Genomic DNA, 13798 nt, shown 5'->3' with positions numbered 1-13798 from the left:
TTAGAAGTAAATTTTCTCAAATTTTTAATAACTGATAATCTTTCTTATAAAAAATAAAATGTACATTCATATTTTATGTTTAAAAGTGTATCAGAATGTTCAAATTATATTCAATTTAATATAAACGAATTTATATAAAATTTATAATGAGTTTTACTAACATGTAAGGATTTTGAAGCAGTTTAAAATTTAGAATAGCACATATAATTAATAAACCCGATTACCTAAAATCTAATAAGACTATCATTATTTCTACCAAAAAATACAGTAATTGTGAATACTTATTACTAAAGCTTATTTTTATCAAAAGCAATGTGTTAAAATCGAATATTTTCATTCAACGAGCCTAAGAGACCCGTTAGTCAATACAGGTCACACCTAGATGACACCTACCTTTGATCCAACAATTATTCCAACTCGAACAGTTTCAACACTTCAATTAGAAATTCTGAGTTTCGCTTATCGCGGTGTTGCGATCAGAGGACACAGAAATTGGTAATTAACCTTAACGGGACTAGAGGCGATCAAAGGGAAAGACGATGCCCTGGATGGAGAAGTTAAAATACAAGACTCAATCCCGCGTCGCCGACACCCGACACAGATCTACACGACGCGGTAACATCTTTATGGCTTTCTTCGCACCCTCCAGGAATGCGTAAGTGTCTTTTCGAATCTCGTCTCGAGAAGTCTCGAAGGGCTCGCTGTCAATTAATCGTCCCTGGCCAATCTCGAAGGGTCGCGACTCGTTCGAGATGTCCTGGGAAGGGACGACGGAACGTTGGAACCTAATTCTGCTCGATCTTGCCTACCACCCTGAGTCCCTTTCTGACGTCCGACATCCGTGAATCCGATTTGTCAACTCGTTTGTCTTCCTGATGCGTTCCTCCGATATCCTCCATCATCTAGCACCAGCCATTATGCAAAATTAGCTGTCAGTTACAGTAGAATTTCACTTATCTGAATCACTAAATGCCGGACCTCTAATAGCGTATGTCAGGAAGAGATGGCCCAATTTTTTAACCTCTTCTTCTATAATATCAAGTTGGACTCGTGATGGAAATTTTCAACCGAGTTCGACAGATTTACACGCTATTCATTTATTTTTCACACAAATGAAATATTACTTGTCTATTATCAATATTTAATCTTTAAAATGAACGTAAACATAGAATATCAAATTTTTATGCTTTATGTCCTATCAAGCACAATTGGGAAGTGAAAGGTAGGACAAGGGGTTAAAGGAAGTATTATTTTATGAATATCATTAATACTTAACAGAAATGAAATATATTTGTAGAAGTAAATACATTGAGAAGAGTACTTAAATAGCTGTTTTTGCAAGATTTAGTGTATGACTAAAAACAATTGAAAATATAGATTTTTAAAAATCTAAATGAGATCGGGCGATCTTACCTACACAGTAAAATAAATATCTTAATGAACATCAATCTATAAAGCCCTTCACAGACTTAATAACTTAAACTATTTATGATTCATATAATATTCTTAAACATGATTCCAATGAAATCATTTATTGCACTGTAAAATCCAATTTTTACGAGAATGGTATTTCACACGTGAGAATTTAATATTGTTAAATAGTTTCAGTTATTTATTTATTTCGTATATAAGCACAGAATTTGAGAATCCTTTCCATACTTGAATCATGGACACATCGAAAATTCCGTTCTCGGGGAGAACGTCGGAAGGGAAATAGGAGTTGGGTTCCGATAATGGCACTCGTCTATCGCGTGATTTATCAAACGTAGGCTTATCGATGTGTCGCGCTTCAGAAGAGGGGTGGACCGTCTGTATACGGAAGAAGACTACCAAATATGACAAATTGTTGATGCATTGTGAATGACTTACCATTCTCACGCTTCGCCATATTTCCTCTAACGAAATTAACACCCTGTCACTAAATAAAATAATGTCACTGATCTGTTCACCATGTTCTGTAAATATTGAAGTCTTTTCAGTGACAAAATTGGACATCAAGCACTGACCGTTGCAACGTTTATAAATATTCAACTATTTTAAATGAAAAAATAGGAGGTTCAATTAAGTCGATTTACTCGTAGATCTATTCAATTCTTATATAATTAAAATATATTGTCTAACTATTTTATAAAAATGTGGAAATATTTTAATATTTATTTATTAACTTTCATACATGTGAAACTATGATAATATATGCAACACATTAATTTATATGAAAAATTTATTTAAAATTCAATTTGAATCCATATTGCGCATAATTGTTCACTTAAAAGTGTACATTTGATTTTATATGTGACATACATACTCCAGGTTGAGAAGCACGGATGATGAGTCGGGTCTGATTTGAGTAGAAATTGTAAGATATGTTTCCACGTAACAGGAAAATTCCATTTTTATATTAACTTCTCAAACCCTTCTTGTGCTGCTTTCAAATAGTTCATCTTGGTTACGATGATACGAAAGCACCGGATAAAATTACGAAACTGTGAAAAAGGGAGTTCTTCCTGTTTCCAAGCACAATTCACAATTTGTATCAAGTTCCATACAACGAGAAAGTTCCATTTCTGAATTATATTCTCAAATTTTTCGTACAATTTTTTAAAGTGATTTTCTTCTATAAAAATGATTCAAATACGCAAAAATAAATTACTAAATCATAAATAACAAGATAATAAAACGAAAAACCGTTTTCTAATACAATTCACAGTTTGTTAGGCGAAGGGTCCATTTCGACGTTAAATTCTCAAATTTTTCTCGCACTATTCCAAAACATGCTTTGCAAATACACGAAAGAAAATTAACAAGTCAGAAACGAAAACATAACAGAACGAAGAACCGTTTTCCAACACACTTCACAATTCACTACTCGAAAGTTCCATTTCTTCGCTAGATCCTGAAAATTCTCTCAAACCATGTTAAAATAATCTACTTCAAGTAAATTGATTTAAATGCGCAAAAGAAAATTACTAAATCATAAACAAAATAATAACGAAACAAAAAACTCTTTTCAAGCACAATTCACAATTCGCTACTCGGAAGTTCCATTTCCTCTGCTAGATCGTCGAAGTTCCTGATACATATTTCGAGTCACCTGGTGTACATTCGAAGAGCAAACTCTCTTGTTTCCTTCTATTCGTTTTTCCCTCACGACGCTCTCACGGCAAACGCTGTCCCCCCCGTGCCTCAAGAGTTATACAAGGTATTAGCGCGGAAACAGATGTAGACGTCGAGCTATGTGTCTAGAGCTCACCCTTCCCGCGCACTGACAATTTGTCACATTCGCGACCGCCGACAATGCCACCCCCTTTCCATCTCGAGTACGCAACACATTGATAAGCCTGATAAATCGTGCGATACATGACCGTTATTATCGGAGACTTCACCCCCCACCCACCCTCCCTACTCTATCGTGCTTATCAGTAAAATAGGATAATGGACACGTGTCTGATGCAATCATCGTCCGATACATAGATCAACGTGTATATAGGTGCACGATAACGCTGATACGACAGTATTAGTTTAAGAGCTGCTTGTAATTATACCAAAGATCTCTAGAGGCGTCACTATTAATTTTTTCTGGCATAAATTAAGCTCGTTGATTTTGAATTTATACTGAACTACCAGCAGCAGATTTAATAAAACATGTAATCGAGTTATTAACTCATTTATTCCATTCCGCGGTTTGTTCAGTGATAATTATTTATTTTGTGTGTTTTTGCGCTTTCAGAACGAAGAAGGTATTTAATGAATTGTGTTTTGAACAATATAACTGGTCGTTATTTTAAATTTTAGTGATTGGTGATACTGATCACTATTAGGGAACTGTGGGGATATCATTTTGAACAGTAATTAATTAATACTCAAATTTAAGGTAATTACATGGTATTCACAAATTAACGTAACTGAATAGGGTATAAAGAATTTAATCATAAGTATGTCGCGAGATAGTATGGTCGTTTAAATTTTGCTCTTAAATAATTGTTATCGTAAATTGCATGGAAAATGTCCAAGTAAATATATATAATGAAACTTGCTGTAAATATAAAATAATGTAGATCTATATCAGTAATTACTGAAGAATTAAAGCTATAAAAATACCAGTTCTCATACTATCTGCTGAATGTTGTATTATAAATATCAAAAATATATATTTTCATCATCACTCGATAAGAATAACCGAAGTTTAATACTACTGACATCATACTCAAAAAACTATAATTACACTAATTACAATTTTTGCAAAGTTCTATTACCAAGTCCATGAATTCCGATAACAAGCTTGATCAAAGTTAGTTAACGTTCAAGCAACTTTAAAGTATCTAATAAGCTGCAGCGTCTACGACATTGCTCGCGTAGCAGCGTTCCAAGCCATCTAAATACTAAGTTTCTTCCCTTGCTTCCCTTCAACTTGTGAGCGTGTACTTTGGTGGGTATCCTGTAATACTTCCCAGAAACTCGTGTGCCTGACATTTCGATCTGAACTTGGTCGAACGTTTGTTCCTCTCTTCTTGCCTAGCGTACTGCTGTGGAATCTGTTTAAACATTGAACTTTTCTGAAAGTCAGGATGAAACTTTTTATACGAAATAAAAGTCTATACAAAACCTTTACACTAAATAACATTCTTTTCCAGTGTACTATTATTCTGAATGTACATTATTACTGTACATTATTCGGCATACTCTTTATTCTTACATCTAAACAGGTTTGTTATCAAATCACCAATTTTAAATGGAACAATCAAGGAAACTTGTTTAATAAAAATAAATGATACAAAAATGTTATCGCTAAGAAATCATTGTGGATATTTACACGGTTTATGAAGATTTCTTTTTATATTTTTTTATTGAAATAAATCCAGAGTGATTTTACATGAAAAAATAAGTCGCAGGTATACAATAACATTTATTTATTTGAGAACCATATTGAAAAGAATCGAATAAATCAAATGTATTCAATTAGATCAAGTGATGTAATCGACAATAGGCTATTCCACATGGAAAAATAAGTAAAAAATTTAGAATAAAATGTTATCGTTTCTATCTTTTCGACAAAGTCTGCGTTAAAAATGTGTCAATCACCATTTGCGTAAATGTTGACAGCACATTCGATTTCGTTTTTTTTTTAGCGAAGTATCAAATGCAAGCTATTCTCTGTTTCTTTTATTTTGATAAATAGAGCAATGATTGAAGTGAAGAAATTTATTTCAAGTTTTCGACTAATTTTTTCTTCTGATTAATTCAACAACAATTTTAATTCTTCAACACTACCAGAACCACCTTACGGATCAAAATGATCTATTACAAATTTCTTCTTTAACAATTACTGGGAAAATATATACATTTTTCTGAGAAATTTAAAGTATACGAGTAAGACAATATATGTACTTTTACAGTTTCTATAAACAAATTTAACACTAAAACTACCGAGCAAATTAACGAGTTAAATAGACTTCTTGAAATTTCTCTATAGAAACTCTAAGAGTGCATCTATCGAGACTTTAGTTGGTTTACAATTCAGTTTAAGTATCGGCAGATCAATTTCTTTAATAATTTCTCAGAGGAACATCTGTTATCTTTTTATTAATTGCAAAAAGACGACATCAGGAATGGGTCATTTTAACCCATCTGGTAGTTTTAGTGTTGAAAAGGTTAACTTGTCTATTCACTGGCTCTTTTGCTATTATTATCAATCATTGTACTATAACCTATCGAACGGATACCAATTTAAAAGAAAACATTAAACGAACAGTTTAGGTAAACGGAGAAAGTGGACACCGAACGCTAGGGAAGCGCCAAACGACCGCGTTTCCGATTCGTGCGCCAAAGTGTTTCCTTTCGAGGGGTGGTAACCCCTTCCGTTCATTGGCGGAGGGTAAAGGGCAACAATGCCGTGAACAACCACTCAAACATTGGCCTTTGTCTGAAAATCTCACTCGAGTTCTTTCTGTTCCTCCCTTTCCTCGCCTCCCACGCTCCTATTTCTTTCTTTCACTGTTTTTTACTCGGCATCCGCTTGCATATAACAATCATAACCTTAAAATTTTAATATTTACACGTAAAAATTACAAAAATATTCTGAATACTTTCCACTAACTTTATTCTAGTGCTATTATTATTAATAAAAAATAAGATTACGATATAAAATAACTTAATGGATAAAAATAAGTACTTTGCAAGATTTCGAACAGAAATTATCATATATAAATATTACTATACTTATTTGAGTTCGAGTTAAATAATATTTTCCTATTAATAATCGTCTATTGTTGGAGTATATGTAGACACGGGACGAATATATAATTCTCTTTCCTTTCTTGTAAATTATTAACAATAAAATAATTCTAGCAAACATATTTATTAATGAAATCATAGGAACAGCAGTTAGTAATCATCAAAATCGGCGAGGGAGTAGTTAATCCTCTGCGCTCCTATGTTCAGTGTAACTTAACATCACTTTTATTCATTATATGAAATACATTATATCATTATATTATTTTCAGTATCACTAATAAAAAGAATTTTTCACACTACTATTTACAAACTATCTTTCAAAGTGCCTTACAAATAAAACGTTGAAAACAATACAAAGTTATCAAAAAGAAAATGCAAAAGGAATTCAAAGTGCAAAAGGTTAACAATTTCGCTGCCATAGTGGTCCCACGGGACCGGAGCTTCAAAATGACTTAAAAACAATTATAATTCATGAGACAACTGACGTCGAGTAAAAATGTTCAATAACGTAAATAACTAGATGACAGTGTAACGTAAGAATTGTGGTAGCAAATAATTAATAATTGTTCCTTTTTGTCTTTACTATAAAGGCCAAAATGTTAATCTACAAGCTAACCTCAGATTTTCTCAAAAATGTCCGCCATGTTTTCTGGCAACGTGAAAGATAGGACCCTGTTGTGGCAGCGTCATAGAACGAAGTCTGCGGTCCATCGACTCATTCTTCCCAAACGATGTAACAATTTCTTTCATCCTATGTCTTCCACCCTCGTATCTAGCCCCGAGACACGATCTCGTTTTATCTTCTCGACCCCTTACACGATCCGCGTTTGTTACGGAGCCCCAAGTCTCGACCACCGTGCTCGCCGCTATCAAGCCCCAACCTCTCTTCCTCTTTCGCCCTTTTCTTCATCCCCCTCGCGGCCGGCTTGTTGGAGGGCGGCTAGCCTCGAGCGGGCCGAAGTAAGATAGAGCACGCGAGCCGCGCCGCTCGAGGGGATATTCGCGCAGACTGCGTGCCCTCTAAGTGGATTCGGGGGTCACACTCTCTCTCGGATTCTCCGGTTCCGCAGCGCAGCGCAGCGTTAGGAAAAATTTGAAATCGGGCCTCGTGTTAACCTTTTACGCTCCTATGTCGAGCGTGACTCGACATCAGTTTTATTTACAGGTGCTTTTATGTGCTTCTTTGTCAAGATATTTTTATATAGATTATATTATTACGTTATTTTCAATATTATTAGTCAAAAGTTACACTGTCCGTTTACACTGCTCTTTACAAACTATTTATTTTTTAAAATGCATTTCAAATAAAGTATCGTAATAATACAGAGTTATTGAGGAAAAAATGCAAAGGGTTAATGGTGAATTAATGAAATGTACGGATGACCAATGTTGAATATTGTTTGAATGACGCTTTATTTAACACGTTGCTGACCAGCAATTTTACGTAGAAGGTATCCCATGACACCGGTCATTATTTCGTAATTAAATATGAGAGTGAAACGATCTGAATAAACTTCAATATACTTTATTTATATATGAGGAATTGAAATGAAACTTTGGACATATCTTTTATATAACTTTGAATATTTTGCTTTTGCGATGTTCTATATTGCCCTGCGTTTCAACAATTGAAATGGCTAATTCATGTGCAAATACAAGTTAACTAGTGACCGGTCAACAGTGTGTTAAATAACAGTAACGAATTAATTATCGAACGTTATTTATTACTCGCATTTACGGTTGGATAAAAGTGATTCCAAATAACAAATGAAAAATTACGAATAAATTGAATTCATTTATTACCTGTGAATAATAACATGAACACCCTTAGTCTAACATTGCAGGTAACCACTGCATAGGCCGTTTATTATGAAGGTACTGTAGCTTTGAGAAACTAAATAATTTTATTTATTACTTATTTATTTGCATTAAAATGGTTGTATTGACAGTAGAGGCGTAAGTGACCGAATATATAATTTTGCATACCATTTAATGTGAACTATTTGATTTACAAACAATTACGTGACTGATATTACGCAATCGTTTATTATGAAAATGATATACAATTAGCACAGAAGAATTCTATCGGAGATAAAAATGACTGAGTAATAATAAAGTGTGTATAAAAGATGCACACTACTTATTGCCTCCCTCATAACAGTTAAACGCCATAAAACGAGACCACTTTCTTTAGGTACAAAATAGTTTTATCTTCTGCTCTTCTTTCTACAGCGTCGTTATTTCTATGCTCCAGTTCTCTCAAGAACTCTCTTATTTGTGCTTGTTTATTTCTTCTTAAAGGGCCTTGGGAAGTTTTCTCTTGAATTCCGTGATGTCTTTGATCTTATTAAAACGGAACTGTATTGTACGATCATTGCTTGAATGTTTACATAGATATAAATTAAAAATACTATTTTATACCATATTTATATTATAATTTAAATAATTTTCACTTCTTAATGCAATCAAATTTAAGTAAATAAAATATTTGTTTTCATTTCTTCTACAGTATAGCAATTTCATTTCTTTAATCACTATTATTAATCACTTATCTCTTAAATCATCAAAAATTAAAAATGGTGAACAAGAAATTAAACAGACAAATACCACTTCCTTCCAAGAAAACTTTTATGTAGTACTATATTCACTTTTCAATAATATTTGAAATTAAAAGTGTGTACATGTTGCAAAAACCTTTATTAACTTTCTTATCATCTAACAAGTCCCAATTATATAATATAGCAACTTCAGCGATAGAATGTCACAGAAACTGTCAATCATTTTCTTACTATCTAAATTTTATTTGTGAAACTTAACTCCTGTCACAGAATTCCTAAAAAAATTTCATCAGTTTTCCTAGTATCAAAGTTTTATTTGTATAACGTGACAAGTTCCGTGCCAGAATTTTCAACTAAAACCGGTAGAGACGCCTGTTTCTCTCGGTAAAAGTTACTCGCGATCAGAACTTTTCCAAATTCTCATCTATTCTACTCGTAACTTTCGCCCGTTGCGATCCTGTGAATAAGAAACTTCTCCAAAAATTCTCAACGGAAGAACTTGTTCCGCCATAATTTTCTTCTTTATAGAAGAACAGAAAGCGTATTGCTCTCACCAAAGCCTTTATAATCATTACATTTGGTCATAGTCTAATTAAAATAGTGAAGTAATTACAAACTATCTTAGTTGTCAAAAAATAATTCTTTATTACTAGAACTACTAAGAATAACACAACTAATACATAAAAATATATAAATATATAAAAAAAATTATAAAAATGTTAACGATACATTTTTTCCGGTTTCTTTATATATTCGTTACAGTATTCAAGTGAAACCAACTATTTTTAACACTTTGGATGCCAAGTAAACACTCATCCAAACTCCTATACAATTAAAATAGTTTTCTTAATAAAGCAGAAACTCGAAAATCTAGATTTTTATAACGATTCACATGTATCCAACAAAATTCGGTTCGTTCAATATACCACTAAGAAAATTAATATTTAAGTTTATGTAAAAGATAGTGTCACTTGAATTTAGATGACGTAACAGTTGAAGTGTTAAAATCATTTCGGACATATAATACTAAAACTATCAGGCAGCTCAAAATGACCCTTTCCTGATTTCTTCATGTTGTAATTATTAAAAAGATAACAGATGTTCCTCTGAGAAATTATTAAAGAAATTGATCTGCCGATACATAAACTGATTTGTAAACCAACTAAAGTCTCGATAGATGCATTCTTGCAGTTTCTATAGAGGAATTTCAGAAAGTCAATTTAACTGCTCGGTAGGTTTAGTGTTAAAATTTTGAACGTGTCGATAATTATGAAGTAAGGAACCTGAGACCCGCCATTTTGACGTGTGTGGTAGTTTCAGTATTACTGTTCTCATTTCGCGTCCCTGGCTTATGAATAAGGCAAGCAGTTGCACACATATGTACCCTCTTACCATCATCCACCAGGCATTCCCACCGGCGATGACATCAAGTTTTCTTCCAGATGCGATGCTCGGTCCGCTATGGGGTACCATGTTGCGTTATGGGTATCAAGCCGCACATAAAACAGTATTAGCGCTTCCTCCATATGCTCTGAGCCTGACTGTTGAATTTATTCGAGTAGACGGTCGGTGTAATAATCGAGAAACCGTTCAGCGTCTTCCGAGTAAATCCTAAATGGAAACTTCGTGATCGTATTTCAGAATCGAATCAACATTATCGTGGTGTTCCAGTAAACTGTATCATTTCAAAGAATTCTTCTGTTTTTAACCAATTAACCGCGTTTGGCGAGTAAACACGTCGCCTTAAAGCTTGAAATGATACTAATTCTTTCAACGATAAATTCTTTATTTTTTCAGATAAACATATAATTCTGCTTTGTTTTGCTTCGGATTTTCATTAAAATATACCCTAGGCGCATTCGTTCTGCGTTTGACGAGTGCACACTTCGTCTTTTTATTTTTTAAACCAAATTCCACAGTTAACAGGTTGAAGATGTAGTAAAGATGTAATAATATAATACAGTAAAACTCATATAATAACTAATATTAATAACATAATAGGGACTTAAGCAGAAATTTTTCAAACACGTTTGTACAATTCGATCGTATTCTTAAGTGTAATCTAAAAATTCGAATTATTGAGTTTCAGATTGACCAAAGCTCTGGACAATTTGGATCATAGAAAATTGTGACTCGATTAATTGACGTCCTACTGCGCCTCGAAATCCATGCGTGAAATTACAACTGATAATTATATTAAACCATAGTTTTACTTCCAAATGTGTTGTAAATGGTTATTAATCATTCTTATCAGTACTTCTAACAATACAATAATAATACTACTTGAGCCGGAAACAGTTTCAGAAGGAAAGTTATAAACAAACAAATACTGAGGAACGTTGAGTAGAATTGAAAATAATGATAATTTTCCTCAATTTTCTATGTGTTTTAGTTTTATGGAAAACATACAACTTTACCAATTAAAGCATACTTTTATCTTTAATCATCTTCAACTTATCTTCCAGAGTGCTAATTTTCAAAAGTAATTTCATCCCTTACAATTGTAACTATACTGATAAAAGAGATTCCTCCATTTTTACTGTTCTACAAACTTCTAAAGTTTTGTCAAAGTCGGAGACTGACGGTTGGGTAACTTTCTTTGTAAGTTTAATAGAGTGGACTTTAATGGAGGAACCTGCTGTCGACATTGGGTTAATGAAGAATATCTTTTAAATTCACAAGACCAATCATAAAAGTCAGAACGTATTCGGTAAATCATTGTTTGGGGAATAATGATGTCGCAAGATGTTATTTCCATTGCAAAAATTCATTGAATTGTAAACCAATATTTATAGATATACAGAAATATGTTAAATTATATAGGAAAAGTTATATTTCGTTAACATTTTAGTTATAACATCAACATCAAACATCTTAATGTCAATTAATATAACCCAAACTCTCACATTATACACATGGATTACTACGCATTTGTATGATATTTAAAAAATAAAAGCAGAACCAAATTATATTAAATAAAATTTCGTTCGTAAATTAAACAAAATTCCTAATTAGCTCGATCGCGTTTCTCGAGTTCCGCGTCAGAGAGACCTACATACTAAAAAGGTGTCACCTCATTACTCGGTTTCTACGAACGCCGATACCCTGAAACTCTTGAAGAGAGAATCTCTCGTCCAAGTCGGAATCCCAAGCAAAAAACGAGAAAAAGGTCACCCCGGAGATCGAGATTGGCATCGAGGAGGGATTTCAACGAGAAAACGGTCAGAAGGAAATCGATGGTCGTTCTGGCCGAATCCTCATTCTGGTCTCGCCGGAACGAAATGGCTTGATTAACTGACGACGCGTCGTTACTGCGACCACCCTGCTGGTCCAGTATTGCTAGGGGTAGCGGCTGCTTTGGGGTGCCATAGGCGGCAAGAAAATGGAAGGAGGCGTAACACCCCTTGCTTATTTATTCGCGTTTACACGATCTGCGGTTTCCTTTTAGCCTCTATAAGAGATAGTTTTTTCGAGGATTGATTACCGTTTTGCGGATGATGCATTGTTAACATTAAAACTACCAGATGAGTCAAAATGGCCCATTTCTAGTTTCTTTATTTTTCAATTATTAAAAAGATAACTTATGTTTCTCTGAGAAATTATTAAAGAAATTGATTTAGCAATACACAAATTGAATTGTAAATCAATTAAAGTCTCTAGTGTTAACCTATAATATCGTTAACATGTAACCTATAATATTAGACTAGTGATCCAAATTTTCAACCGAATTCGACAAACGTAAATGATATTCATTGTTTCCGAGTATGACCAAAATATTACTTTTTCATTATCAATCGTTACAATTAGAATAAATGTAGATATAGAATAATTATCAAATTCTATTTTGTTTGTAATAAATTATTAGCGCGTGTTAAAGAAATTGTAGGGCAAGGGGTTAACAAATTCTGCTCCGTATCATGTATAAAAAAATATACATCTTATTTGGTGTTATGTAAATATAAAAAAATATACAATTCTATTTGGTATTAAGGTATAAAATCATACTATTCTATGTAAAACGATTTATCGTTCATTATGACAAATGAAGATTCAAATCTTTGGAAATGTTTCAAATCCTATTGTTTTACAATGTTGAGTTTCTAAAAAGTCTCATTTAACAATAAGATATCCATACTTTGCAAGTAGGTTGCACAGACCAATAGCTTCTATTGTATAATGTAGATACTGCTGTTTAACCTGCTCCGTAAGTTCGTGTCACGAAATCACGTTACAAAAATTCCAAGTAGACAATAAATATCAGAAAAAGAAATCTATTTTTCGAAAGCAAAAACAGTTGAGCAGGTAACAAAACTTAATGACATTAAGCAAAAAATCCATTAGTACATAAAACTTTCAAAATTTCGTACTCATCATCTACATAAACCATCTGCCCCATTTTCCTTAATCCAAACCCCGATAAAAGCATTGAAACAGCTAGAAAGTCTCCACTGTAAATCCACGAATGCGCTTTTAAACGTTCTTTTATCCGCAACCATATTAAAGATTAAGAAATATGTTTCAATTCAAAAAGTTCCTAAGTGGACATTTACATTTTTCCTAATTCTCGGTGGCACCGTTAGCAACAGCGCCGACGCGCCTCGCGCGTTCTCGTTGCGGCTTATAAGCCCCAAATATTTAACAATCCCAAAGAAACAGTTGGAATAACTGTCAAAGTAAATCTGGATTCATTAAAAGTTCCTGTAGCCGGCTAATCCGGTTTCCGCGCATGTGCGTCAAACATCGAATATAAATGCGTCTCCCGTTTGCACGTCGAATTAAACCGAAATAAATCATAAATATTAAACGAGGCTTTCAGCCGCGGGATTACGAGGGTGGCGTCCCCTCGTCTCGAGGCTGCCCCTCTTCACCATCTCTCTTGTCTCCTGTCCCCAGACCGGAAATTGCGCAGGTCGTTCCTTCCTCTTTTGCGGACCGGACGATTTCAATGACAATGAAACACGATAAAGGCATATCTGGTGCACTTTGCGTACGACCGCTGACCGTCAACG

This window comes from Nomia melanderi, chromosome 1, assembly GCF_051020985.1.
Source record: "Nomia melanderi isolate GNS246 chromosome 1, iyNomMela1, whole genome shotgun sequence".
Taxonomy (NCBI): domain Eukaryota; kingdom Metazoa; phylum Arthropoda; class Insecta; order Hymenoptera; family Halictidae; genus Nomia; species Nomia melanderi.
This window is presented reverse-complemented; position numbering follows the sequence as displayed.